Raw genomic sequence first — 25,855 nt, 5'->3', positions numbered from 1 at the left:
GCCGGGTTAGGAGGAAAAAGCATTAAAATCACAATGACTATGAATTTAGTTGCAGTTCAACTCACAACTCTCTAACTTTAGTCTAGGGCTGAGTGATATGGTTAAAATTTTTATTATTACAATATTTTTTTTCCAAATCATACGATATCAAAATGTATCAAGATATTAATTTACTATTAATGGGGAAGGAATACTTTCCACATATTTGTTAGACCTTGAGAATGAATGTAAACAACTTGTTTGTTTCTTTTAATTAATGGCCCCATGTATTTTCCATTTTATTGTGCTGTGTTTTATGATTTAATTTAAATTCATATAAACTTTAACAATTGAATCAAGCTTTTAAAATGTAAACAAATGAAAGTATAACCATTAATTTACAACAAAACATTGCATTTTGCACACAACAGAACTGTATAAGTTTAAAACATGGATGAAAAAATATCTTGGTTGTATGATATTCCTTAGAAATAATAATATTATTATTATCACTTTGAGAAATACATTTTATACAGTAGTGATATATTTTAGTCATAATTTCTTGAAGTTAAACCTTACTTTTATTTTGACGGATTTTCGTGAAGTTCTTTCAGTTTTAGTTTCCGTATCAGACTCAGTGTGTATTGGGCGGTAGTTTTGCACCCAAAAACAACAGTTATGGCATTATTTTCTAACCCTCATGTCGTTCCAAACCTGAATGACTTTCTTTTTATTTATTTTGTGGAACGTGAAGGAGATGTCTAGAGAGTGTTCACATTGCTTGTTTCCATACATTTAATGTGAGAAATCTAACTCGATTTATATCCTCTGTCACAGCTTTCATATTTCAGTCATGCTTGTGTATGTAATTGGTTTTTGTGTCTCTTTTGTGTTTTATGCGCCTTTACAGCGTTTTTACTGCAGTGTATCATAAATAATAATGTGTTTTGGTGGCAAAATTCAAGCCTTTCTTTTCTCTGCGATGGTAATCGTCTAGCTTCATACTGATTGAGCGATAACATCTGTCTTGTGGACCGCAGTTATGAACTGGCCTTTGCCATGTTGAGCAAAAACTGAAGTTACTGTCAAATGTAGATAAGGTCATCCGATAGTCACAATCACTACTGTTGTTCCTCTGAATGGCCCACCAGTCTCGACTCGAGCATCTGTTTTACTGGCAGAGAAAATGCTCAGTGGTTATGGAAGAAGAGCCACTGGCAGCTGCAGGCTTTTTGAATAATAGAGATGGGCAAAACCGCTTATCTCAAACACAGAGCCCACCTGAGACTGATTCCTCTGCCCGGCGGCCAAAGGTTAGCTTCCGTAAATAGCGCCTTTTCCCGCCAAGACAAACGGCACTTTTGGAGATAATCAAATCCTGTTTATGAATTATTTATTCTCAGAATATGCGCATAATTTGTGTTCCTGTGATATTTTTTGTTGTTGTTGTTGTTTTTCAGTTGTTATCCAGTCACTGGGCCTGTAGGATGTATCTAATAAGAAATCAGTTTCAATTCCTGTTCTTTTTTTACGAAGTAAGATATGAGTCATAATCATTGTATTTGATGATCGACATATTATTGGAGCATAATCTCTTTTACAAGAATATACTATTTCAGTTTTTCTACTCTCTCTTGTTTAATTCGATGTATTTAATTAAAATTCACTTGCAATTTTTGAGTAAAAAAAGAAAAAGTAAATCCTATACCAAATATTTTTCATTGCATGAAATGTTTGACGAGCACAGTTTTCTCTCCTTTTTCCTGTTTAAACATGGACAAAAGTAGGAAAGCATGATATGAAAAATGTGTCTGAGACCTATAAGCCTGATTTAAATATTTATTATGATGTCCAGTAACTGATAAATGGCGGATAATAAAATTCTACCCTAATTTGTCTTAATGAATTTTACAAACATTTAAGAGAATTAAGGCATTTTAACTTTTAATGTACATGGTGACAAATAGATATAAAATTAGATTTGCTAAATGTAATTAAAGATTACATTTAACAGAGTTATGAAATTATCAGTATTTTTATGCAATTGTAAATCTCTCCAATATCAGCTAATACTGAACTCTAGTGTTGACTGATAACAAATGTGGTACATATGGAGTATATCTTGTATCCTTAGACAAAAGCAATAAAGTCCCTTTCAAAATGAATTATTCCAGCTACTTATTTTGCAACCAATTGATGGCTGGCAAAGGAAATTAAGCCATGAGTGTTATGACAGCTAAACAGTTTTCAGTATCATGGCTGGTGGAAGTAGGGTAAGTAATGGCGCGTTTCCACTGAGCAGTACAGTACGGTACGGTACAGTACGGTACGGTTCGGGTCTGTTAACCATGATCTGGCTAACGTTTCCACTGCCAACAGTACCCTTACTTGATGGGCGTGGTGTTTCGATCGACGTCATTTTCGCGCGAAGAAGAACATAGTAAACTACAATGGATGACATATACAGCAGATATTGTTCTTGCTCCTCGACATGTTTGTCACAAGAAGACAAGCGCCGACATTAGGCTTTTCTCAATATTAAGTACGCAAAGTTTGTACTTGCCATGTGCGACTCCTACATGCAAATGGTACAGCGCGTTCTTAAAAGGTCACTCAGCTCGCTCTGCTACTCCGGTTATCTCTGTTACTCTGTATGTACATTTTAAGCAACAATAAAACGAAATATGTTATAAAACACTACTCTGCCTCTTTTCGTTTTCATTTAAATAAATTAAACATTATAGGGACACAAATGTGGTTCATGCACAACGCATATTGATTATTCACTGCACGTTATACGTTATTCTATTTAACGTTATAACAAAACGAAATTTAAAACACAACCCTAACGTTACCTCTTTTCGTTTAAATAATAAAAAAAATTACACATATTACAGGCAATATATGCATTTGTACAAATGTTGCAATAAACATCAGTGATAATCTTGTAATAAGAAAATGACAAGAAACCATATTTCTTTTTGTAAAATTTCAGTTTTATCAATAATAGCCAATATAAAAGTTTAAGTAAAAGGTACAAGAAGCTATACAATAAGAAATAAAGCAAACAATTCAGTCAAATGTCCAAATGCTGCGCTCTAGTCTAACATTACAACAGTAAAGTTAAATACAAATAGCCTATAATATGAAACTAAACTTAGCCCTCGGCCAAAACGATTGACAGGGAACGAATTATATATTCACGAGACCAAAGATCGCCCGTTAGGTCTGCACAAGACGAATTATTATATCTCATGTTTAACCACTACCGTCGGAGTCATCGGCGAACGTCAGAAGAACTTAGCCGAGGAAAGGCTCATCCAGCCGGGAAACATGAGCGCCGAGCGCCCGCTGATCGCATGGATCTCACAACCGGGGAAAAACAAATCATCTTTATAAATAAACCACAGATTTGAGCTTTAAACAACTACATTCTCGCCTGAAAAACTCTTAAAATTACATTTCGTGACACAGTAACAGTAGTATTATATTAAACTGTATATTAAAAAATGGCGCTTCTTATGTTGTCATTCCCCTCGTAGCACGCGCAAGTGACGATTCTCTGTCAACCAATCAACGTCCTGCAGTGAGTCTAGCTCCACCTTTTAGTACCGTACCACTGTGCTAGGTACCCCAACGGAAGGGTACCCAAAAAGTGGTACGGTACGGTTCGGCTTTTTGGTACCATTCTCAACTTTTGGCAGTGGAAACGCAAATAAAAGGGTACCGACCCGTACCGTACCGTACTGTACCGCTCGGTGGAAACGCGCCATGACATTTTCATTCTAGATGTCAATTTGTTGGACAAAAATTGCTGTGCAAAAAAGATGAGTCATCACTATTCAATGTTGATGAGTCATCAATAATAGTGTTATAATTTTTTTTATTGTTTTTGCATAGTGTTGTTTATGCAGCCTCATGCCTTTCGTTGTTAGTCATCCCCCTCTAGTTCAGGTGTTCTGAACTCTTTTAAAAAGAGAGTCCGTCTTTATCTGTGCGTTGTCTCTTTAAAAGAGTTTCAGGATAGAGGGATGGAGAAGGCCCATTGGTTGAGAACAGGATGAACGTTTCTGGCCTTTTCTCATGCGTTCTCAAGAGATCTTGAGTCCTTGTGTTCTCGTACTACGTCATCATCAACCGTTGATGTTCCATTCTAATACTCATTAGCGCAAGTACTGTACAAAAGATGCATGAAAGTACCCGGATGTGTACTTGACATCAAGGATGCATCGAATGTAGACTTGAGAGAATCGAACCATTAGAAATCCCAGAAAACTCTGCGGGTGGTCGATGTACGGTATGTCTTTAAACTTCTCGTTTTCGCTTAAGAGATTCCCGCTGCAAGCTAGCAAATACTTGACTGCTTGTAAAAGTTAACTTTTTTTGTGTGTGTGTGTGCATAATTTGATAAAGACCTGGAGAAGTCCTGCAGTATTTTTGCACAAGAATGCAAGTCCTATTTAATGGATCTTCTATCGCCCTATAATCCATCGCGCTCTTTAAGATCACTAAATTCAAGGCTTTTGGTCATACCTAGGATATCCAGAACCACTAAAGGAGGGAGAGCATTTTCACATTTGGCTCCAAAACTCTGGAATAGTCTTCCTGATACTGTTCGTTGCTCAGACTCGCTCTCCCAGTTTAAAACTATTAAAGTCGCATCTCTTCAGCCAGGCATTCATATCATATTTTTAATCTTACAGTTCAAACTACAATCCGGCCTCTAGTTCATAAATGCCAGAGGAGAACTGGCCCCCGACTGAGCCTGGGTTCTCCCAAGGTTTTTTTTTCTCCATTAGGTCACCTGATGGAGTTTTAGGACACCAATAGCCGCGTTTCCACTGTCGGGCCAGGGCCGGGCCGTGCTAGTGCGTGCCAGGGCCAGTCGCGTTTCCACTGTCACTTCCGGGGCTTGATCGGGGCTTACTCGGGGCCAGCGGCCAGGATTTCTGGCCCGTCGAATACCTTGGTCCAGAGCGGGCCAGCTCGGGCTAGAGGAGTGGTTACGAACAGAGGCGGAGTTCACCTGAGTCGGGAGACGGTAGCGCCGGATGATTCTGTCAGCATTAAAGACTTTTAAAATAATTTAACTCGTGTTCATGTTTGAATGCCTTGTGTTTGTGATGCAAAAGACTATGCGCGCTAACCATTACCATAGTAAACATGGTAAACGCTTGAAGATACGCATAGTAAAAAAAAAATACGCTTTAAGAAATCAGACCAATCATAAAGGCTATCACAGTCATGTTTTTATTTTATCTGTCAGTAGCCTACGTCTCGTCTCTTTATACCGGACTATCATAAAATAAAGCAACTTTTTTTTCGGGAGCTTCCTCTGTTTCTCTGACTGAAAATATCTGTATGGGAGTCGAGAGAGTGCTAAAGCTCCTCAGGTCGTATTTTTGGTGGCATATATTTGTAGAAATTATCATTCTTTCTAAATGTGATGTAAATATGTCCTGTAACTACCAGATAAACAGAAACAGACGCGACTGAAGAAGTAAGTGTGTCCTCTTTCTTTTGTGAAATAGACCTAACGGTAATTTATTTCTGAGTGACTAATGTGCAATTTTGACATAAATTAATTCATTATGATCAGTGTATCACTTTTTATTGTAAACCTGTGGTAAAACATCGATGCTTGGGTTTTAAATATTCAAGTAAACAACAAAAATGCCAGCAAACGGCCGCTTTTATCATGTTTGTTTTCAATGCGGTTTCCAGTGATTTCTGATTAGTTTTCTGATAAAACTTCCATTTGTTGGTGAATGGGTTAGTGTGACGTTGTTCCAGAGAGGCGTGTTACGGGCGTGTTTTAGTGAAGCGCTGTGGAGCTTCTGGCCCGACAGTGGAAACGCAGGCCCGGTGCTATTAGCCCGAGGCTATCAGCCCGGCACGGCCCGTTTAAAGCCCTGGCCCGGCCCTGGCCCGACAGTGGAAACGCGGCTATTAGGTCACTTGATGGAGTTTTTCGGTTCCTTGCCACTGTTGCCTTTGGCTTGCTCAGTTGGGGATATTTTGGGGATATTTAATTTAATTTTATCAATCAATAAATTCCACTTGAAACAAACCTTGTTGTATTATTTTAATTTAATACTGTGAAGCTGCTTTGATACAATCTGTATTGTGAAAAGCGCTATACAAATATACTTGACTTGACTTGACTATTTTTATTGGCATATTAAAAAGAATATTAACATTGACAAAGCATACAAACTCATTTTCACAAATACACACGGTAAAATAGAAAGATATAAATGAATATGAAAAAATGTCTATAGATAATAATATGAAATAAATGTTTTAATAGGTTATGACATTTGTTTGTGATGTTATGTTGTATGTGTGCGTAGGCCGCTGATTATAATGTGCTTGGACGATCAGTTGATGCATTCTGTGAGTGTCCTTGCGTCCTTCCGAGTTCGTTCTTTCAAGGTAACCTGGCAAGACCAATCTCCACAAGAATGCAAGTCCGTTTTTCGCATTGAGAAACAACCAATTTTTTAAAGTATGAAGCATAACTAATTGTATCCACCTCTGCGCTCTCCTTCACATCTCCTCCTCTGCATCTTCAGAGCTCCTGCAATTGCAATCAGTCTCCACTCACTGTCCTGTGCGGTTGAGATGATTTGATTTACGTCATTGGTGGCTGTAGAGAGTCAAGAAGGTTTGACTGTTGAGTTGTAGGGCTCTCTGCTGATCAGTGTGTGGGCACTAAAGCCACTGCTTTAGTGATGGTCATTAAAATAATATCACCAGGCGGAGACGTGAACAGCATAATCAAGTGATAAACAATACACCGCAGCTGCTGTTACATAGGCTGACCGTTCACTCATGTCATATTTCAAGTCAAGTACCCTAAACTGCAAAATCAGTAATAACACACGGCATGCGGTCTTGTTTTCCTGTAATCTTGATTTCCTTTTGTTGTTTATTGCGTTCTCTTCCATTTGTAAACTTTTTTTGCCATGAAGCTTGGCATTATTTTAATATAAGAGTTTCATATCATGGAGTAGAGCAGAAATGTTGATATAAGCAAAAATCATATTATTCTTTTTTTTTGTGATGTTATGATATTATAATGTTATATTATGATATTCACATTTTTATTGATATGTGATTAAAAAGTGCAAGTGAAATAATGGTCCTTATCATTTCCAAAGTAAAGATACACCAATTAAAAAAATAAAATAAATTAAACTGAATTTAAATTAAATAGTCAGGAACACTGCAATGAAGCAGTGATAACTGTCTATTTCAGAAGGTATCAATAGTCTATTTTCATCAATTAAAAAAGTGAAACTGAAACAAGGACTGCAGATATACAAACTGTAAACAAAGCAGCGTTTGCTTACCATTTTGAATATCAATCATGTTGATCACTTTCTTCAATCCTGGCATCTCATGTTGATATGAACATTTTCACGTAATGGAATGTCCAGGTAAGATGATGATAAAATGTTATCCTCTCTCTTGCTGCCTGACATCCCCTGTAATTTACTGAAGCTATTATCATTTTGATTTCCTTTTTCTGTCTGTAGAAGGAAGTATTGAAGGACAGTAAATCACGTTCCTCAAACACGTTTTTTCCCCAAGTCTTTTTGTCATTCCTTCTCTCCTCCCTTCCTTAATTTCTTGTTTTTTCTCCCCCCAAGTCATGTCAGAATGATCATATTTAAGAAATGAGCATCACCACAATGACATAAATGACCGATTCAAAGAGACAATAGGGGTGTTAAATAAAAAAATACTTTTTTTTTTGTTATTGGTCAAAATCATTTTTAAATAATTCAAAGTTTCAATGTTGTTTGCATGCTGTTCGTTAAGAAAAAAAAAGCTGGTCAGTTAATGCTCATTCAGCTGGTTTATGCTGTTTTGTCAGCCCTCCAAAGAGCTGAATATCTTCTGTAGAATTAAAGGAACCGTATGTAAGAAATTGATTTCAATTAATCATAAAATGGCCCTGATATGTCACTAGACATTAAGAAATCATGTTCATTTCAAATACTTATATCACTGACAACAGTAGTTCGGACAGGATATTGTCGTTTAAAAGTGAAGTTGCAGCCCTCAACTGATATTGATGTTGTCATGTTGTGTTTTGGCCTGATGCCCCCCCCCCTCCACCTATCTACCAATCACGAAGTCAGTAGTGTTTCGGCATCCGGGTTGCCAGCTCTGCTCTAGTTACCACAGCTGCAGCTACAAACGTGTCAGATAAAAAATGCCAGCCTATCTGGCAACCTCGAGTCAGGGGAGGGGGAGGGGATACACCACTCTACAGTAATTTGAAAGTGATTGCAGTACCAGTTTTGGCCACAATCTTACCTTACATACGGTTCCTTTAAATATTTATCTGCCATAATCTCCACACCGCAGAGATCACACCTCAAACCCTGCCCCGCATTCACAAACCCGAAGGGCAATAAAAGATCCGGCTTAAAAGACGATTGTAGGTCCCAGTTTGCATGCTTCTTAATTAGCATGATTAGACAAAGTCCTCCCTGATTCTTTAATTACATTCTCCCTGTTGTTGTGCTCTGAAATCTCATCTGTTGTATATTAGACGTCTAATCTTTTCCCCTGTAATCTGCTGCTTTTATTTCCCAATGCATTTTTGATCAAACCTCCAATTACTCTACATTAAAAAGCTCTTTTTATCATTGTTTGGACTGGAGTTGTTATAATCCATTCACTGCATGTGTGTCCTGGAGGAATGCTGTTTGATAAGGTTAATGTAAGACCCTTAAGCCTGGTTTATACTCTCTGCATCCGCACGAGCATGAAGGCATGACATTTAAAAAAATATATATGATCAAATATGATGCATCTCTCAATCCTCATTGTGTTGCTTTGCATTGTTTTGACCCAACTGTAAAAAATAAAATAATAATACATAGCTTTTATCATAAAACTAAGCACTAAATGATTTAAATCATCTTAATAAGACATATTATTGGGAGAGAGATATACAGTAGAGCTGATAATTACAGACCCTTTCCAAAAAATTTGAATATCATGGAAAAGTTTATTTATTTCCATAATTCCATTCAAAACGTTAAACTTCCATAGATTATAGATTCAGGGCCCACAACTTAAACGATTTCAAGTATTTAGTTGTTTATTTGTACATAATTTGGGCTTCCAGCTCATAAAACCCACGAAAACAGGATTTAAAAAGTGCTCTGAAAATGTCCTGGTAGACGGCTGCGTTGAGTGGACAGCACAGTGGACCAACACCAGCCGATGACATGGCTCCCCAAACCAACACAGACTGTGGAAACTTCACACTGGACTTCAAGCATCTTGGATTGTGTGCCTCTCCATTCTTCCTCCAGACTCTGGGACCTTGGTTTCCAAATGAGATGCAAAATTTGCTCTCATCAGAAAAGAGGACTTTGGTCCACTGGCTTTATTAAATCCAGAGTCAACGCAGCCGTCTACCAGGACATTTTCAGAGCACTTCATGCTGACTTCATTTTCCAGCAGGATTTGCACCTGCCCACACTGCCAAAAGAACCAAAACCTGGTTCAATGACCATGGTATCACTGTGTAATTACTGTGTGATTTCATGTAATATTCAAATTTTTTTAAATCCTGTTTTCGTGGGTTTTATGAGCTGGAATCCCAAATTATGTACAAATAAACAACTAAATACTTGAAATCGTTTAAGTTGTGGGCCCTGAATTTATAATCTATGGAAGTTTAACGTTTTGAATGGAATTATGGAAATAAAAAATTTTTTTTGGAAAGGGTCTGTATATGCAATTTATGTATATAGTTAGAATTTCATCTTACTTTTTGCCAAATAAATAACCAAATTGCATATTTTTGCTCAGTTTGAGCCTTGAGACAATTGGGGTGTTATTTTACTCCTCAAGTATGAACTCCATATTCTCACTATACCATACTATATGAGCCATAAAAGTCTAATGTAAGGTACTTAAACCTTTTGTTTAATATATATATTAAAATATATATATATATAATTTTTTTTAATTCATATTTTGTTTAAAGGTGCGATAAACTCCATCTCCAAAAATATATATAGATTTAAAAAAGACTTTTCTTACTGTTATTTCAAACAGTACGTCTCACTTTTCTTGAGAAATACATGCTCATATAGTGTTTCACTGTTGCATAAGCTTGCGTTCAGTTCTTCCCATCTGCCTGTAATGCGCAGATCAATAACACCTCGACTGAGCCGCAAAGGGTCAGGCATCCAATTGCAATTCACAGAAAAAGACAAGACATGATTTCATCAAAACAAGATTTCTTTTTTCAAATATACAGAAAGAAAGATTGTGTTAGCAAGTGTTGGCCTATGCAACCAATGTACCGTCATGATGTTAGTGTTGTGGGTAGTTGTCTGGGCCTACCTATGAGATCGCTAAGGCGTTATGGGTGGTTCCCATTAGTGATGCTCCAACATTTCGGTGGCCAAAAATTAATTTCTTTATTAGTGCTTATGCCATGGTTTGACTGTCATGGTCTATTTCATTCTCACAACATGGAAAAGATACATAAGGTAAACATGTCAGCTGTGTGGAAGCTAGAACTGGGTTGTCAATTTAAATGTCTCGATTTTAATGAGAAAGGTTTTTTAGCCCAGATCTTTTAGTCTATACGGCTTTCTATTGACACGTGAACAAAACATCACTAAACAATATATAGTGTGTCTTCCATCCAATAATCACAATAAGCGTTGTGCTTTGTTACTTTCGATACGAAGCAATGTCTGAGTTTTCAAAGTCAAAATTTTATAATGAAATTCAAACAATGTCGTTTTCACACACTTTAATGTGGACAGATTGATGACAGATTGCTGTAGCGCCTCAGTTCAAGCAAAGCAGCGTAATAATAATAATAATAATAATCTTTTATAAACTTAACTTGTCTTTAGGGTTTTCACTCACGATTATTTTGGTTATCGAGTAATCGGTCGATTATTTTGACAATTAATCTAGTACTCAGATTTTTGTTGTAAGAAAAATAGACCTAAGCAAACAATAGCCTTTTATAATGTCTTAAGCCCAATTTATACTTCTGCGTCGAACTTACACCGTAGCTACGTCGTAGGCTGTGTGTAGCGCGCGTACCTTTCGGCGTACCCTGACGTGCACCTCTCCAAAAATGTAACAACGCGTCAACTCTACGTGGACGCAAGCGCTGTGATTGGTCTGCTAGGACCGCTCCCTCGGGTTTCACATGCTCCCTCTGCGCGCGTGAACGCGGACAACGACGCAGAAGTATAAATGAAAACCAACGCGTTGCATATGTGTAAATGTGTGTGTGTATATATATATATATATATATATATATATATACAGTATATATATACATATATATATATATAGACACTCACCTAAAGGATTATTAGGAACACCTGTTAAATTTCTCATTAATGCAATTATCTAATCAACCAATCAAATGGCAGTCGCTTCAGTGCATTTAGGGGTGTGGTCCTGGTCAAGACAATCTCCTGAACTCCAAACTGAATGTCAGAATGGGAAAGAAAGGTGATTTAAGCAATTTTGAGCGTGGCATGGTTTTTTGTGCCAGACGGGCCGGTCTGAGTATTTCACAATCTGCTCAGTTACTGGGATTTTCACGCACAACCATTTCTAGGGTTTACAAAGAATGGTGTGAAAAGGGAAAAACATCCAGTATGCGGCAGTCCAGTGGGCGAAAATGCCTTGTTGATGCTAGAGGTCAGAGGAGAATGGGCCGACTGATTCAAGCTGATAGAAGAGCAACTTTGACTGAAATAACCACTCGTTACAACCGAGGTATGCAGCAAAGCATTTGTGAAGCCACAACACGCACAACCTTGAGGCGGATGGTCTACAACAGCAGAAGACCCCACCGGGTACCACTCATCTCCACTACAAATAGGAAACAGAGGCTACAATTTGCACGAGCTCACCAAAATTGGACAGTTGAAGACTGGTAAAATGTTGCCTGGTCTGATGAGTCTCGATTTCTGTTGAGACATTCAGATGGTAGAGTCAGAATTTGGCGTAAACAGAATGAGAACATGGATCCATCATGCCTTGTTACCACTGTGCAGGCTGGTGGTGGTGGTGTAATGGTGTGGGGGAGGTTTTCTTGGCACACTTTAGGCCCCTTAGTGCCAATTGGGCATCGTTTAAATGCCACGGCCTACCTGAGCATTGTTTCTGACCATGTCCATCCCTTTATGACCACCATGTACACATCCTCTGAGGGCTACTTCCAGCAGGATAATGCACCATGTCACAAAGCTCGAATCATTTCAAATTGGTTTCTTGAACATGACAATGAGTTCACTGTACTAAAATGGCCCCCACAGTCACCAGATCTCAACCCAATAGAGCATCTTTGGGATGTGGTGGAACGGGAGCTTCGTGCCCTGGATGTGCATACCACAAATCTCCATCAACTGCAAGATGCTATCCTATCAATATGGGCCAACATTTCTAAAGAATGCTTTCAGCACCTTGTTGAATCAATGCCACGTAGAATTAAGGCAGTTCTGAAGGCGAAAGGGAGTCAAACACAGTATTAGTATGGTGTTCCTAATAATCCTTTAGGTGAGTGTATATATATATATATATATATATAATGAGCAATCATTTTTGGTATTATTTGGTATTATTTGGTATTATTACGTATTATAACAAATCCCTGCAAAGGATTCCCTGCAATCCCTGTTGTTGTTGTCCCACTTTAGAGCAGATCAAATCCTTGTTTAATATTGCCCAAATGACATTTAATACAAATGTTCACTTACTTTTCATATTTGTACACTTCTTTATGATAGTAATACTACAGCCACTGTAATTTCTTGAACAAGAATATGTGGACATCAAAACATGCAAAGTGGGATTCAACTTTTATTTTGAAATCACAAGCAAGCATATTTGTGATGACTATCAGGGCCAGTGTATATTTGGAAACGCTGATAAAGAAACAAAGTCTTCACGGTTACTTTTGTACTGTAAGCAGATTATAATGTTATTCCCCGATGCGGATGTACAGATCAAATAATACATCTGCGGTAGGCATATATTTCTCTCGTTTGTTCAGTTTCCTTAATTTTATATCGCGGCATTGTGGGCTACAGGTAAGCAGATGGACTCAGAATATGAACGTAACACGCAAAGTTTCACGCTAAGTGTTTCCCAGTGAAATACTGGCATAAAGTTGGCTTGACAATGACATTGAACGTTCGATATTAACACATTTAGGGGCTGTCTCTAAAGTTACATACGACATTGGTATACACGTTTCTAACTTCATTGAATACATTTTAATTTAACATTTAATGAATGTTACCTGTTTCTTTACCTGTTGCTCTGGTCTTTGTTAACAACCGCCTGCACAACCTGTTGGTGAGGTCGACTAATAGCAGATGGAGTTTATGAATTGGTAATATACTGCTATTCCTGCAGTTCCTGGGCGTGAAATGTTGAATTTTCTGTCAAATTTGAACCTCTGAATTTGTGGAAGCGAATTTGTAAAGCGAAATAAAATGGACCGAAAATTGCCTGTCGAATATTATAGGTTGTATTTTTAAACGAAATTAATATTTTGGAAGGGAAATCTAAAAGGTGAATATGGATTATAGAATTTTTAATAATGATGAAAAATGTGTGTGAAATGTTTTGAATTGAAATATTCATAGCTTAAATATACAACCATGTTGAATTTCAGCCCATAAAAATGTAAGCCCTAAAAATGCAATGCATTAAAATGAAAGCATGGTTAATGCAATGCATATTTTTTCAAGTAGTGCAATTCAACTAGCTTTTTTGTTTCAAAATCATTTGGCATTATTTTACTTCCATAATTGCGGCTTACACACCTAGATATTTTGTGATTTTTATCAGACAAAATGGCACTTTGGACAGCCCTAATTTGGAGTTAAATCTCTATCCCTAAGTATAAGTAATAGTATAGTGATACTTGCCTTAAACACCACTAAAAAATTGTTGGGTGAAATAATTCCATAACTGGTAGGGAGCCAAACACAGGCTGCATGGAGGCTCTCTGCAGTTGGGTAATGGTTTAATGCGATTAAACCTCTGTCGAGCTCCACAGCTTGAAGCCCATAAAGGACATGAAACAAGAGTGTGACTTCTTCCTCCCGCCCCTGCCGAGATAGCAGCATTGTAGTCCTTCACTTCAGAAGAACTTCCTTCTACCTTAAAATAGAGAGAGAAAGATACAACAACCAGTTTACAGAACTGCCAAGAGCAAAATCACGCTGGGGTTAATTAGACCCGTGTTTCTTCCTCCTTCACTGGAATTACAGTTCTCTGGCCTATGGCAGATGACATGTTTAGCATATCACTTTGACACAGAAAGGTAATATTAATGTTTCCATAAAAAAAAGAAGGAAAAAAAGAGGCTTGTTTACTTATACAAGCTGAACTGGATTAACAAGACCCATTATTAATAGAGGAATTGAGCACTATGGCCGGAGGTGTAGTGTGTCTGTTTCTCATTTACAACATTGTGGCATACAGAGGTTGAGTTAACACGAAAATCTCCAAAGGTAAAAAAATATAATTCAAAATGCATCATTTTGACAGATAAACCGTAATGTACCTGGTCTGTTACCCTTCCCTAGATATTACCACAGTAGAATATGCTAATATGGATCAGAGCTGTAGCTAGCAGGGTGAAGTTATGGGTTAAGATGATCTCAGAACAGGCTCTACATTTTAAAAAGGGTATGGAGCCCAGAGCAAAATACAGTCAAGGGGTCCTGATTCTCAGCTATGGTTTTGAATCCTGATAGCATTTTGAAGTAAAGAAATTTAGAGAAAATAAAGTTTTAAAGCGCTCCATGAAGGCAGACCAAGAGAATGAGAGATGTGAGTGAGGACCAATGGGAAAACTAATTAATGTAATAATGTTCAACAAATCAGGTGATCTAATTGCCAGAATGTTAATTCAGTACTATTTTGTTTAAATAAATACAAAATTTTCCAAGTAAATTTAAGCCTCACAGCGTAATGTAAAAAAATTCAACTTGCCATCGTAGGAATAAATTACATTTTCAAATATATTCAAATAGAAAATCATTTTGAAATTCGAATAATATTTCTAAATATTACTGTTTGGCTGTATTTTATATTAAATAAATGCAGCCTTGGTGAGCATAAGACGCTTCTTTCTAAAACATTAAAAATATTTACCAACCCCACAGTAGTGAACTGTAAAACTGTGAACTGCTATTGAATTTTCCGGAAAATAATAATAATGACGGGTTAAAAGTAGAGCATAACAGAAAACGTTCAGCCCATCAAAGTGAAGAATAGTGATTGTTTGTAGCACAGCTTCTGGTGGTAATTCTCTGGGGAAACTTGTACTACATTTGTGCTGACAGATGCAAATGCTACAGGGCAAAACCCTGCAGGCTCTGAACAAAGATCAAAACCTCTGAAGAGCTTGTCGTCTTTTCTTTTTCTCCTTTCCATAACTGCTTCGTCTTCCTCAGTCACGCAAACAGCCGCTGGCAGAATCAATGCGAATTCATCTACCATACATTGGGAATTCTGTGTCGGTGCTTTTTTTGGATGGGAAACTGGAAGTCAGCATAAATCATGAGGAAATAGCCATAGAAATATGGTTTGAGCAGGGACTGAGTTTCCTCCGGATCATTACAAACACGCTCCTGAGACAGCAGTTGACATGCTCTGCTCTCTGAAGGTTACGTATATTAAAGGACCTGTGGCTCTCGCTCTGATATAAAATATTAACCTGAGCTCATTTTGGCCAGATGGATTCGAGTGTAGATCAACGAGAGAGAGAGTTATGATCGCTATCCTCATGCCAACGACAAAGTCCAGTCCACTTTGTAGATTATAGGGTCTAGAGTAGAGATGCACCGGTTAGCCACCATAAATAATTTTTTTAATAATTTTTTATTTTGGTCAATATCTGTTCTGGACTTTCACAACTGCCTTGCAATAATTTCCCAAATGTAATTTGTGTGGAAATATTGAGAAGTCTATAAATAGGATGTTAACACAGGCCAAGAGACGGGCCACGCTAAAGACGCGACTGCAGAGAAAATACTGTACGAGACACAGCAAGCTCACTGTTTGTGATGCTCGAAATATTGGAAGAAAAATATAAATATTGAATTGGTCTGGGTTTATATGAATGTATTTCTGAAGGGAACTGTCTATCTTCAAAAAAGTTCTGATTGCATTTTTTTCCCCTCTTACTTCGGTATAATGCCTATTAAAGTAGTGTTTATAAGCACAGCACTGCTTTGTGTACAGCGGTAACCAAGGAAACACTAAATTGCTGCTTCTAAGCGCCACCTACTGACAGAGTGAATATGAGTTTGTTTTGTGCAGGAATGTTTTATGTAGCATAATTTCACAAAGCTAAAGTCAGACCAGGCTGTTATTGCTTTAAATCTTTAAATCTAAATTTAACACAATCTAATTTAAATAAAAAACAACTGCTCATGTGACGTTTGTAGCATCTTTGTTTGTTTCGTGAATAAAATGCAATCTAATTTTAAATGGCTGCAGATATTTTTGTTTAAGGCCAGTTTGGCCTGTAATAGCGAAAATAAACAACACATATATTTGCTAAAAAAGAAAAAATGGTAACCAGTATCAGAATTGGCCCATTTGCTTGTAAAAAAAAGTCGACAAACAGAATTGGCCATTTAAATCATGATTTGTGCATTACTAGTCTAGAGAAGGTCTGCTGTTTGTATTGCAGTAACGAAAGAATTCAGATGAATATCACTCAAATACAAAATATGGCTAAACATTACAGTATGGCTTAAGAGGCCTGTTAAGATGGACCTCCAACCAGCCGTTTTGTTCTCAAACTTTCATGTGTAATTTGTCTTTCAGTGTGCTAATTACTCGTCTACAGCAGGGGGTTTTACACCAAATACACAGAAACAAGCTCAATGCTCTCACACACCTGCTGATATTTCCCAGGATGGTGCTCATTGTTTTCTTCCTCTTATGAATATTGACATCGTGATTTCACGCTTGTCTGTCAGAGCAGTAATGATGCAGTATCATTCTCCAGGCGACTGACAATCTGCTGCTAGTCATGTCAGATTCAGCCATCAAAGCACACAGAGTCCAATTGGATAATGAAATATGTACTTCTCAAAATATGCGAATTCTTTTTTTCTTTCTTTTAGTAAATCTCTGTGTTGTCTTGATCCAAACAATTTGTTCTCATCTTGCATGATGTGTTAAACCAACAATGATTGAATCGCATCTGTTCCAATTACTAAACAGATGCGACACAATACTTGAGCTCAGTGCAAAGTATTGATTTCACTGTGCAATTAAACCAAATGTGTTATTCGGTTGAACTGACTTTAAACTGTTGTAGTTGACCTACAAGATGAATGGCCCAAGATGAAATGTTTATGCTAATGTACATTATAACACCCAATGCTAAGAATGCAACTTGCATTGCATTATTCATTTGCGAAACCCTACTACAGCACAAAATCTGCGGGATATGGGAAAAGTATCATTTTTCAAGCTTGGAAAAACCAATGGTTTCTCAAGTGATCCCATTTTATTAGTTGTGTGTTCTCTCACATGTATAATGAAAAATCATGTGAAGTACTGAATATCTGTAGCAGTCAATAGATATTTAATCAAATTGATTCATATTATCATTATTTTTAGAGATAAATCTAAAGCCAAATGGTATAGAATTTTAACACCAGCCATCTATTAGTTAACCTGTTAACTCTCACCCCTCTTTTAAATCATAGATCTGAACTTATATGGTTATAATTTATGAATGCTTATGAATACAGACCTAAGGTTGGTCCTTTTGAATCAAGACACTCAGCAGATTATTCAGCAGAAAATTAGCACTTAGAAGTTTGAGTGTAGAAGTAGAAGTTTGAGTGTAGAAGTAGAAGTTTGAGTGTACTGTAAAGCAAATGTAATTTATTTGACACATAATATATATTATACTAAATCATTTCCATGGTTTATTGTCAAGTGTTCTGGGTGGGTTAGTGTGTGACTGTTGAGCAGCAGGGTCTTATCTGTCACAGGTCCAGGTCCTACTGCAGTGATGGAGCTGCTCAAGTATTTGGTCCAGTCTGTCCACATGTCACTTCTTGTCTCCTGTGCTGGGATGTTAATGTTAGACTGTCCTCTTGCATTGATAGCAGTCATGTCAGCCATGTCTTAAATCTGCAGTCTCACTAGCCTCCTGTCACACACAGTCTTTAATAACTCTATCACAGGACCCCCTGTTGGTCAGTTTTTAGTGAACACTAGTAATGAGTTGATGTCAGCAGAATGCAGGGACCTGTCTTTTAGTCTGTGCTCTAAAAACTGCTCCAACCAGAGTTAAACCTTTAGACTTTGATCGTTCTCTTATAGTCTTGTACTTCACAACTACATCACATGCAACTGCACTACCATTCAAAAGTTTAGGGTCAGCAACATTTTAATGAAAGAAATGAATACTTTTATTCAGCAAAGAAAAGTAACAAAGCCATTTAAATTTAACAGATTTAAAGATTTCTATTTCAAATAGTTTCTGTTCTTTTGAACTTTCTATTTCATCAGAGGACAAAAAAAACATTATGACTGTTTCCCCCCCAAAAAATATGTAGCAGCACAACTGTAAATCAGCATATTAGAATGATTTCTGAAGGATCATGGGACACTCAAGACTGGAGTAATTAAAAAATTCAGCTTTGCCATCACAGGAATAAATTACATTTTAAAATATGTTACGATAGAAAACAGTTATTTTAAATTGTAATAATATTTCACAATATTACGCCTTAGTGAGCAAAAGAGGCTTCTTTCAAAAACATCTCATGGACCCATTTTTAACAGTAGTGTAAGTCCTGTCAGATTTATTTGTCATAATGTGCTCATTAGTGGAGAAAAAGGACCCAGATTTTTATTTGACATGGGACATGGCATGAGTTCATTCCCTTGTGCCTTAACATTTTGAATCAATCCTGCTCATTAATGTCCTAAAATAATGCTAAACCAGGCTAATAACATTTTGGAAAGAGCAAAAAGTGAAATTGGAGCAGATCTCAGCAGATGGAGTCAGAATTGGTGCGTTGTGCTGTTCAGTACTCGTAGAGCTTGTGAATGTGCCTGAGGTGATAGATGCTGTTTTCATAAGAAAATCAATCAGCCACTGGGTGACGGACGATTTGATTGGTGATGAAGCCATATTTGTAGATGGAGGCCATGTTTGGTGATGGATACCGAACTGCTGAGGAATAAATATTACTATGGATGAGGGATTGAGTGCAATGTAAGAAATGCTTCAAAATTGCAGTAGATGGTATTATGATGCTCCCTGTATCAATGACCAGTGTGTGTGTGTATTAATGTAAGAGTGAGTGAGCAACAGTTAGCTTCACAGGTTTTTATTCTTAAATGTTTTTTAGTTTTTTCATGCGAAATCCACATACACATACATAAGAAAATGACAAAATTGTGGTTAAGCAAAAAGCAGTTCAAATATAACATGATAGCATTACACACAGGATGTGATCAGTATGGTGTTTAGAGCTGTTTTGTTTGTGCCAGGGTCTTAAAATGTCGCAGAAATATTTCAAAATAAGAGTCCCTGTGCATTTCAGACTTGTATATAATTAAAACTATTGCATTAGACTACATTATTAAAATATTATTAGACTTAACATTATAAAAGCACAATAATCTGGTTATTGTTATTATATACATTTCCAGTATAAAATGCACATAAGGTTTTCAATTTAATTTGTGTAGTTTTTAAAAAAGGTCTTTCTTCCAGTCACATTTGATTACATTTTATTTTAAAACACTGCAAATACCATGTTGTGTTATGACTCAGGCTCCTGTGGAGACGGCCTGTATTTGAATGACAAAACGAGGACGGTGCATAAAATTGACACCCACTTTATGAATATTCCAGTAGTGCCTTTGTAGAGAACAGGGCTTTTGCATTTTGCTGTTCAGAGGAAGATTATTCAAATTTGGATCTTGTGTCTTACATGTCTTTGGTTTCCCAGAGTTTTCATAAATGGAGACCATTCCATACACTAGGATGAAACGGCACAAGTAATGTTCCACTTCTCATGTGCTGAGGAGAGAAAACAGTGTACTCATTATTAGAGTTTCTCTTTTCTTTCAGAATGGCAAGATATAAACTCGCAATTGCAATAAAAAAGTCAGAATCTTTCAATTACTTTATAACACGCAATTTTAAGTTCATTTCATGCAATTCTGACTTTATAACACACAATCGCGAGTTTATATCTCGCAAATCTGAGGGAAAAAATGAGCAATTACCTTTTTTTTTTGCGATCAGGCGTAAGCTACTCTGTGTGTGGGGAGTAGCAGAACTGACCGCAGATTTTACAAGATAAGATATTTGTCAATGACGCTCTGGATCGGTTGCGCACCAAATCCTCTGCCGTCGTCCTGTCAGTCATCTCTCCTTACTCTCTCTTCACATAAGTGAAATCTGACTCCGGCTGCACTGTGCTTGCTCTATATGGAGCAGAAGCTTTCAGTTTATAATTGTAACGTCTGTTGTCCAACTGACCTAAATGGTTTTTATTTCTATAAAAACACTGACGAAGGCAAATAGCCGAAACATTTGTACTATTTTTTTATCTCCTGCTTGAAACTGATAAAAGTATTTTTTATAGTTGAGACCTTTTTTGTATTTCTATAAAAAAGCAAAACGACGGTTGGGGCCACGGTGGCCCAGTAAAGTAATTGTGTACGGCCGAACATCATATAACACCGACTACCGCAGCAAGCCTATTTCTCAGACTGTAGCCATTTAGATCTGGCACAGGCCCACTATTGCTGAGGATTACTGTTAGCATTGTTACATGGGTCCAGATGAAGGCAATTCTCAAGAGAGCTTCCCAGATTCCCTCTACAGCTCTGTTTATATTATGCAATTATCAGTATCCATTACATTCATGCTGTCTTTCTCTCGTCATTAAACAGGATATAATGCTGAGTGGCCGATTGAGTCATTACATCAGCAGTGAGCCACTGTATAAAATGTGGCTCTCTGAGGAATTAAACAGGATGTGTTCATCTCTGAAGTGTGGACACTTATGAGTGTTGACTGTAGTTATTGTTTTAGAGTTGGCATTAAATGGAAGTTTTGATTGTCTTTTCTTCCATATTGTGATGTATATCTGAGAAAAAACATAGGCTTTATTTGTCCGTTGGGAATTGATTGAATCGTTGTCGTTTGCCATTGCTGCGATCTTGTGTGAGTGACAGGTTGCTGGAGTGGATGGATTATTGCCTTCTCATTGCAAGGGGGAGGGGAAGTTCATATTTTAGATTAAAATTATGAGTGCACATGAATTTGATGTGCATTTATAATTAACCCTGCAATATTCCATAAAAATTATAATTGTCCATAAAGTTTGTGATGACTTTAAAGTTGCTTTAATAGAGCACACAAAGCAGTGTCATTCAAATTCTCCAATTTATTTTGTTTCCTTTCAAGAATGACCTACCATGACCTCCACAAGCAATATAATAATCTGTGGAAGGACCTGTGATATACATTTTTTGTCTTTATTTACCAAATGCCCAATGCTCTCTGCATTGTCTACCAGTCCGATACTGCATTGATTTTAAAATGTTGCTGTTTGTTTATAAAGCCCTCATTAATCTAGCACCCAATACCTCTCAGACTTAATCTCTATCCATAATCCATCTGTATGACTTAGTTCGTGCATTTGTCATCTTTTGTGTGTCCCAAGATCCAGGTTGCAGTGTAGAGGAGACCGAGCCTTTGCAGTGGTCGGCCCAAACCTGTGGAATAGCTTGCCATTATATGTTAGAGCTGTTCCCATTGTGTCCGAGTTCAAATCTATGCTAAAAACTCATCTTATCTCTTGTGCTTTTAACCCTCTGGAACGGTTTTTATGTATTATTTTATGTACAGCACTTTGGTCAACCAAGGTTGTTTTAAATGTGCAATAGAAGTAAATGTGAACTTGACATTTGAAGTACTGCATTTTTTTTTTAAGAGTAGAATTTATCTTGTGTCATCACATGATGTTCAAGGCTGTCGCCAACAGGCTGTATTTATTTAATACGTATAATAGCTAAATATATAATACATCTAAATATGAATTATAATTATTTTTTTATATAATAAAAAATATAATATTAATATAATTCCTTAGTTTATTTCTTAGTTAATTCCTTATTCTGTCTATCTGTGTTCATTTAGTATATTATATTCTGTTTATATATTCTATGTAGGGTGAAGAGAATGCGTGAAATTGTCAATTAAGTTTTTTGGGGGGGAAATGGTCCTGGAAAAAGTGTTTGGAAGTCCTAGATTTTCATGAAATGGTGCCTGTATTAACATTTGTTTGATTGTTTAAATTTTGTATTTACCTTAAATGCAAATGGCATAATGTTATGCTTTATCTTGAAGCTGGATGGTTTGGTTCATAGCTTAGATCGCTTTTTCTTTTTTTCAAATGCCTATGGAGAAAATGAATGGGGGAAATATTTAGGGGAAAAGGTTATTTCAAACTGAAATTAAATGCAAAAGCATAAATAATTGTATCCAAACCTATTGATGTCGTCTTTTTTTTTTTCTTTAGTTAATCATATACTTTAAAATTTAGATTTAATAATAGATACGAAATAAAAACTAAACAGGGGAAGGATCATTGCTCTAGCTTGCACTATAAGTCTTATAATACAGAGATAACCAACACTGACTGCGGCATTTTTACTCAGAATACACAGATGCTAAATAAACTGACCCGCTGTTGCTCACTATGATTTATGATGCAGTTGCGATTCAGAGCTTTTGATTCTTTTTCGTACTTGAAGGGGTTTCACGCTATTGACTAAAATGTTGTTTACCAAAAGGAAAATACCAGTGGGGTTTTATCAGCTCTTGTAAACACTGAGACACTCCATTAGTGGTGCATCAGTGCTCTAAAGGCAAAAGGCTAGCGTCCGCCACCGAAACTGTTTTAATGAAAAGCTCTAAAAAGTTAATTGACTACTGCGTAACTAAAGCCTGTTCTCTCACACTGAAGTGAGCACTTTTAAAGCTATTAGATTAAGTGTACAGTGACGTTAAAGCACTCTGATCAAGTCATTATGCAAACACCATTGTCATAGACACTAATGTGTACCATGGTGCCCCTCATCCTCAGTTTATATCAACTTTCTTGCTGTCACTAGCTCTGCTGGCAAGATGCTCAAACATTTCCCCTGATTTGCAATCAGAATCATTTATAAATCAATGCTTACGAAAATTGACCATGGTTTTACCGTGTACTGTACTGTACTGTACTGTAGTAAGTGTTTTTTGGGTTTTGGCAGAATGAAGAAATTAAAGACATTCATACAGTAAATGAGTTTTGTCCTAGTTGTGGTTAGATATGACCAGTGTTTACTCTAAAATTTGCAAGCTAGCTTGCTTGTTCACCTGGCATTTAAGTTGCCAAAGTAATGTTAAGTTATGTGCTCAGTGACCATGTGTCACACATTTTTAAATGAAAAGAGTTATTCTGAAAAATATGTGACTGCATTGTTTTCTTCGCAACCAATTTCTGTTGAAAATCGAGAATATATGAACAATTTCCCCTCCCCTCAAACCCTGTTTCCCGTCCTGTCACACTGATGGTACTCAAAAAAAAAAAATCTTAGACTATTCGATTAATTGAAAAATAATTGTTAGTTCCAGCCCTAGTTAAGCTGTCTTCAGCTGCAGTCGAGATGAAACGCAGCAGAGCGCATTTTACTGACCTCTCGATGCTCATGTTGTTCAGTCATCGATGACAGGATTGATTCAGCCCAGTATTTATCATTTCCCCAGAGGGGATGTTCTCATCATTAAATCTAGTCTGAAGCAGGTCCAGTGGACACAACAAACACAGGCCAGCATTCTTCTCTATACAGTACGCCTCGCTACCCATTCACCATCCAGATCCACAGGCCAACCACAGTTCCCAGAACATCAGATTGCACACAAAAACCACCAATTTATTAATAAATTATATTATATATAATAATATTAATGGAAATAATTATAATTGTTCAACCCACAGCCTGTTGACCCACTGAACATCAGATACTGCACACAAAATAGATTATTTATTATAAATGAAGTATTATTATTATTTTTAATAATAATAATAATAAAAAGATGCACTTTACATTCAAAAGGGATGATTTATTATTAATAAAATAGTTTAAAAATAGTTAATAATAATAATGGAAATCAAAATAACTAATAATTGTAATTTTCATTATTGATAATATTGAGAAAAATATTTAAATAATTACAAATATAGTCCACATTCACAGAACATCAGATAAATGCTACACACCAAAAATGTATTAATAAATTGTAATGGTTTTCATTATTATTATTAATAATAATAATAATAACAAAATGAATATAATAAGTATTTATAATAAATAGTGTTATTTTGGTAAAGCTATTGTGTCATAAATAAGGAATAAAACTAAATTGGTTCTGAATATCAATTATTAGAAACTATTGGAACTATTCCTCCAAAAAAAAAAAACTAGATCTATTTGTGACAAGCATAAAAATGGGTAGCGACATTAGAGGACAAGAAAGAAGGAAGAACTGATGACACAAGTCATACAGTATAGTTAAAGTTATAACTATTAGCAATCAACTACATTTTGAGTGGAAAAAATTGTCCTTTTATGTCTGCTAATGAGTAAATTATTATCTAAGCGTGAAAAGGATCAAATTTGGATTAATTAACGTTCGCATCACAGAGCTGCACAAACAATGCTGTGGGATGTTAGTATGATTTTCGTTGGTATTTGTTTTTGTTGCGGTAAGAGTGAAAGGATGCCCTCATGTCTTCACAGTGCTGCGAGTCGTCGTCTCTGCAACACATTCAATTAGTTCAGTCTTCCCGTTTATAAGCATATTGCTGATGTGACTACTGTTTCAACAAAGAACCGGGAACAGATTGAATTATGGATGTTTTAGTGTACTGCAGTGATGTAAATGTGTGCATGTGGGATGCTGATGAATTAAATCAACCAACCCACCTTGTTTTTTGATCCTCTGAGAGAATGAATTTCGCTGCTAGTGCCATATGATCCTGTCATCATGTGGTCACCTGACAAGCAGGACCGTTGACATGTCACAGCGGTGTCCTTATGTATGGCATGATGTGCTTCATCTCAAGCAGTTTTCATATTTTTTCCCCTTTAAAAAAAAAGTGCATCACTAATATGCTTAGTAATTGTAACACTTACTCCCAAGTACAGTATTAAACCTCAGAGAGTAACTTGTACTGTATTGAGGAGACAATAAAATAAGCACAAAAAACACTGAATTACTCTGAAGGAGGAATCTGAACTATTTTTATGCCCTCATTTAAAGAATTATTTGTCACAGGCCAATAGCCTCATAAGAAGCACTCCGACATGTAGTGAATTGTACGAATCCCGGCTCCCGACATTATATCATATTTATATACGTATTATTTAAAATCAGTTAAATTCAATATGTATGTAAGACTTTCTTTTTTACAGTGTATTTGTTACACGTTACATGAAGTTACTGTAGTAATAACTATAAATTATGCATGATTACATGCAACTAACACTAAACCAACCCCGATTCCTAACCCTATAGTAAGCACATGTAGTTAATTATTAGTAGTAATAAAAATAAACTACATGTGCTTACTATAGGGTTAGGGTAGTATTAGGGTGTGGTTAAAGTTAGTTGCATGTAATTAGGCACAATTTATAGTAATTACTATAGTAGCTATGTAATGTGTAACAAGAACACTGTAAAATAAACTGAATATGTCAAACCCATATGATCAGATTTTATTGAACAGTAGGT

General features: G+C 36.5%; 2 protein-coding genes and 1 long non-coding RNA gene across 4 annotated transcripts in view; 2 read left to right on the top strand and 1 right to left on the bottom strand.

The window, feature by feature from the left end:
• The window catches only part of ctdp1 (CTD (carboxy-terminal domain, RNA polymerase II, polypeptide A) phosphatase, subunit 1), a 99,124-nt gene that overhangs the window by 57,286 nt on the left and 15,983 nt on the right, over positions 1–25,855 (top strand). The gene's annotated exons all lie outside the window — the stretch shown is intronic.
• On the bottom strand, positions 709–8,324 carry LOC309511097. Its single transcript, XR_014210497.1, has 2 exons — positions 8,252–8,324; positions 709–3,764 (listed from the first exon to the last, which is right to left on the bottom strand). It is a non-coding gene; the product is annotated as an uncharacterized lncRNA (long non-coding RNA).
• The window catches only part of septin7a (septin 7a), a 214,106-nt gene continuing 208,384 nt past the window's right edge, over positions 20,134–25,855 (top strand). Inside the window, exon 1 of the mRNA XM_082186136.1 lies at positions 20,134–20,138. The gene's annotated coding sequence lies outside the window, so the exon portion shown is untranslated. The remainder of the gene's footprint in view (positions 20,139–25,855) is intronic.

Source organism: Leuciscus leuciscus, assembly GCF_965113295.1.
Source record: "Leuciscus leuciscus genome assembly, chromosome: 12".
NCBI lineage: Eukaryota > Metazoa > Chordata > Actinopteri > Cypriniformes > Leuciscidae > Leuciscus > Leuciscus leuciscus.
Note: the sequence above shows the minus strand (reverse complement) of the source record. Positions and strands in the feature narration are given on the sequence as shown.